The following is a 5,309-nucleotide window of genomic DNA, read 5'->3' on the forward strand; positions in this document are numbered from 1 at the left end:
CATTTAAGTGCACGTACTGTAAAATAAAGTGCAACCATCAAATGTAACAATTTGTTCAGTCAGGTAAATACGTGTTCTGCCAATTACATATCCAATTGAAACATATCAGAATCGCCCTGATCCTTTTGCTGCAATCCTTTAAATACCTCAGACCAAGACAAACATCCCCTGAGATGAAGACAGAAACTAACAATTGGAATTTGATTAGGTCTGGTCCCAGACCAGGGTAGTTTACACCTCAATGGGAACAGAAGATAATTTACATGGAAGACCCTGGAAAAGGGCAGTCCCATCAAGTTATCTCTTAACTCTAAGGATCTGTATGATCTTTGAGTCTACTTTGTAAGATTGAGACCATTTTACCAGTCACCCCAAGACAATTCAAATGACACCAAACATGACCATAAGTATCACTTGCATTAATGCTGAATATTATACTATTGGTAATTCTGAGTGAAACTAAGTGGAGAGAGTGTGATGGTGAGGTGTGAACTGCTAGGTGTGGTGCGTCCTGGATGGCACCGTTACTTATGATGGAGGGTATTCAAGAGAGTGTTCAAATGTTAATAATCAGGAAAGTCCTTTGTTTTTCTTAGGGAGAAGTCGTCCCTAAATCCAGACGGTCCAGCTCCAGTCTTACATAGGAAATGGCTATGTAAAAGTAAAGATTCCCCGACAATTGATGAATGGATAGAAATAGTAAAGGAAATTTATGTTATGGAACATTTGATTTTCTGTTTTACATGATGTTGAGCAATTTTGTTAATCTATGATTATTTTTGCTTGATGTCCCTTGGTCTGTCTGTCTGGTTTTCCTTTCCTTTTTTTTCTTGTAAAAATTTTTAAATGAAAAATACAGTGAATTTTATCTCCAAATGATTTAATCATAATTTCTCTAAAATGATTGACATATTTATAAGTTATGGCTTAAATTGTATATTTAGGACTTCATTATCACTTAAAAAGGGATAATAGAAATTATAAATACTATTTTGTATCTTACACACCTTTTCATTGATATACGCATTAAATTTAATTATGTCCTGCAAAGTAATCAACTTCCACAAGAAATGTAAACCATAAAATGATTAAAAAAAAAAAAATAAAAAAAAAATTCAAAATTTGTTTTAATTATGTTATAGACTAGTCTAAACTGCCTCTAATTATACATATAAATCATGTGAAAATATAGTTTTTTTATTTTTATTTTTACTATTTTCTTCAATAACCGTGTCCCTGAACTCAATTTCCACCATTGAGACATACTTTCTTGCCTTCCAAAACCAACTGCAATTTCATTGAGACCATTTTATATAAGTGACAATTTTGTCAGAGCCAAAAAGACCTTTGGAAACATTATACAAACAAGCCATTAAAATCATGGACAAAAAACCAAGGCACTATCATCACTGTGCAATTTAAAAAAAACACAGCTTTTTAAACTAGAACAGTATTCATAAGTTTTTAAATTTGAATCTCATATACAAAGTGACACATGATTTGGCACCAGCTCCTCTGGCTGAGTTCATCAGGCAAAGAAACAGTTCTGAGCGCGTTACTCGAGGCTCTGCCAGAGGGGACTGTGTCATCCCTCTGCGCAGGAGCGTTTTCAGTCGCTTGTGAGGGGCGCTACTGAATGGAATTCTATACCTGAGGAGGTTAGACAGCTCAACACTTACAAGGCCTTTACAAAAAATGTGAAAATTTGGCTCATTAGCAATTATGTCTGCCAACATTAAAAGTCGAGCCTATTGAGCTGTATTATATATTAGATACACTATAGCCATTTTTGAAAATGTGTTTTTTGTGTGTCTAATTATTGTAATAGGTACAATGTACCTTAAGTTATTTTACAGTGTCATTTATATTGTAGTCAATTTGCCATAGACTTGTAAATGTATATTTTTGTTCGTATTTTAATGCTTTTTTTACATCTTGGCCAGGGGACTACAGATGAAAAATAGCCTTTTGGCTAATTCTGGCTTTTTTAACCATGTTTGTTCATGTGTTTTATGAAATTGCACTGTCCCCTTTTAAATAAACCATTAAATCAAATCAATTTACTTTTCCCACTGGAATTCATCTGTACAAACTGAGGTAAGCTTCAACTCTTACGCCGAACTTTTTTTTTATTTTTGAAATGTTATCCTGCTTGTCCCACCCTTAAAGTTCCACCCTGTAAGGCTATATATTATGGAGAATGTTTGTCACTTAAACAAAATAAAATTAAAAAAACTAATCTGACATAGTTATAAAAGTTATTTTAATCTGTAGAAGGTTAGCTAGCTAATTGTTGATCACTTAATGAGCTATGGCTAATTAAGCTTTTAGATATAATCCAAACAGGGTGGAATGTGCAACTAACAGGGTGGAAATTCTAATAGAATAAGTAGTATTTAGTGTATATAGTAAATACATTTCTATATACGTGTGTGTGTGTGTGTGTATATATATATATATATATATATATATATATATATTATATATTAGTCATCTGAACAGATAATCGTTTTGCCACCATGATTGATTGTGATAAGGAACCACATAGCTATTTTTTGTGTCCCTCCCCCAAAGAAAATATGTATTGTTATTTTTTTTTAGGATCATTTTGAAACAATATTATATAGGTGCTAGAGGTGACCCCAAATAGTCGACGATTTAATGCTTTGTTTCGAGGAGCCTGATTCGACTACCACTCTCACAGTCAAATAATCGTGGGGTGTTATGATTATGTCTGTCTATATGGGGGAGCTCATATGTCTGATTTCACATGCGGTTATATGCAGCCTATTATGATAAAGCTGTGAATAAGAATCTGAAAAGAAAGAAGCTTCCAATTAATATTTTAAAGTGCGTGAATAAATCCAACCACCTCTATTAGATGTATGTTTCTCTTTCCATAATCCATGACTTACAGAGGAGCAACTTGGCGACAGGGATTTAAGACTTTACCAAGACTCAAACTGACACAGGCAGAGACTGGATTTTTTTGAACAGGTAGGGTACAAGTGATTTCAAAACATTTCAGCTGGTGTAGATATATTGTGGATACATTATTTACCTGATATAAGATGTATTTGGTTTCGAGTCAAGCGCTTCATTGTAGTACTATGGTGATATCTCTTTAGCGCACAGCACGAGCAGGACAATCAATAAAACAGAATATTAATAACTATGACTGGGATGGTCACACACACATATGGTATGGTATGGTATGATATGAGAACACCATTATAATAAAAGGCTGTGAATTTTTTGAGTTTAGCTGCTGTGTTTCTGCACATTGTTTTGTGAAGAAAGTGTCCACAAAAGGAGTTTGTATTCAGAGCCACGCAGATTTCAGAATCAGAATCAGAATCAGAATGAGCTTTATTGCCAGGTATGTTTACACATACGAGGAATTTGTTTTCGTGACAGAAGCTCCGCAGTACAACAGAATGACAGCGACAGAACATAAAACACATAATAAAAGAATAAAAATACAAATATGTAGACAGTGAATGACAATATACAAATGACAATTGTAGGCAGGTATATTTACAAAGTGAAGTTATGTATGTACATATATATTGTGTGCAAAATTAAGTGTATACTAAGTATGTGTGTTAGATAAATAAAGTGTGTGTGTATATAAATATAAAGTGTAGTGTGTTCGCCATTATTATCAGCTGTTCAAAAGATGGATTGCCTGAGGGAAGAAACTGGTCCTGTGTCTGGTCGTTCTATTTGTTCATGTGCATTCAGGCTCTTTTTGTAGATAGCATATAGGTCCTAATATTAACATGTTGCATAAATAATGAAGTGTATTCACAAGAAATTATGAGTTTTGTGAGTCAATTATGCGTCATTTTCAGCGGACGCAGGTCAAAACAGAAATGCAGAACATTAATAACTACTGTCATATAATGAGAGCACGATTGTAAAAATTGTGTATTGTTAGGGTTTCGCTGACGTCTAGCGTTAACTATATTTTAATCAAAACTTTATTTTCCCCATTTGTATCTGCGAGGCATTTGTTACACATTTTCCCTGTGTGTTAACATCAGTAATTATGGCTGTCAAATGTCTGACTTGACTGATGTATTTTCCCCCGCCCCAAAACATCAGTCAAATATCAGCAAGATTTGAAAATTACGATTTGACTATGAAAATCTTAAGTCGGGGACACCCCAAATAGCTGCAGGTCCACACATTACAGATGGGAAACCATGCAGGATAATGATGGAAAGCTTGTCCACCATTAACGAACCTGTTAACACTGGTGTTCCACCCTATTATACTCCGTTATGCTCCTTTCCACCCTGTTAGACAAGTCATTTTAAATAATAATTTCATAGCAACATTAAATGTTTTGCATACTTTTGTCTTATTTTGTGAAGTGAGGAGCACTAACAGCATATATATGTTTTTGAGCAATTTTTTATTATTATTTAGAACCCTATTGGCAAAAAAATTGGAACAAAAAGTACCTATCCTTAATTATTAATACATATTCTATTCATTAATAATTGTTATTGTTTTTCAAATAAAAAATAAGATGGAATAAGGGACATATACAGTACTATCCAAGAAAAGCTTATTATTGTGTAACATTTACATTATTAACATGTTGTGGTAACTATCTATATGTCCCCGACAGGGTGGAATATGTTCATGGCCAGTGTCTGAACAGTCTACCCATAATTATTATTTTTTGAGTCCCCGAGCTTGACCAATATTCATTCCTAATTGTTAAATATATCACTATTTTGGTAGAATGCAAAAAAAAAAAAAAAAAAAAAAAAAAAAAAATCATGTAACTCTTTTTCCAACACTTATGAAGCCAAAATGTGACCGCATACCAGGAATGACCCATATATATTTAACTAACTTTAGCACTTACTATTCTAATTCTATTCTTAAAAAAATGTAACTACCTTTCTAATATTTTTATATTCTCTTTTCTTTTCATTTATTATACAATTATAAAAAAACGAACAATAGCTTGTTCTTTTATTCTTTTTCTATTCTATCAGTTTTTTTCTTTCTTTATTATATTTTTAAAAGCCCTTGCTACGTGTACAGCATTTAAACTAACTTAGACTTGTTATAGCACTTATACATCATTACTCTTTAGTTATTTTTGATTGCTTACATTGTCCTAATTTGTCCCAATTTGTAAGTCGATTTGGACAAAAGTGTCTGCTAAATGACTAAATGCAAATCTAATGTAAATGTAAATATATACATTTCACTTATATAGCATTGCCCCACATTGTCAGGTACTTGCATTTTATACAATGCAAAAAGCTTGAAAGCAGCAGTCAGGA

The 5,309-nt window shown here is 32.9% G+C and overlaps 1 protein-coding gene across 1 annotated transcript in view; it reads right to left on the reverse strand.

The window, feature by feature from the left end:
* LOC127951795 (pentraxin fusion protein) overlaps window positions 1–5,309 on the reverse strand; it is a 421,943-nt gene that overhangs the window by 128,012 nt on the left and 288,622 nt on the right. The gene's annotated exons all lie outside the window — the stretch shown is intronic.

This window comes from Carassius gibelio, chromosome B3 (assembly GCF_023724105.1).
Source record: "Carassius gibelio isolate Cgi1373 ecotype wild population from Czech Republic chromosome B3, carGib1.2-hapl.c, whole genome shotgun sequence".
Lineage (NCBI taxonomy): Eukaryota > Metazoa > Chordata > Actinopteri > Cypriniformes > Cyprinidae > Carassius > Carassius gibelio.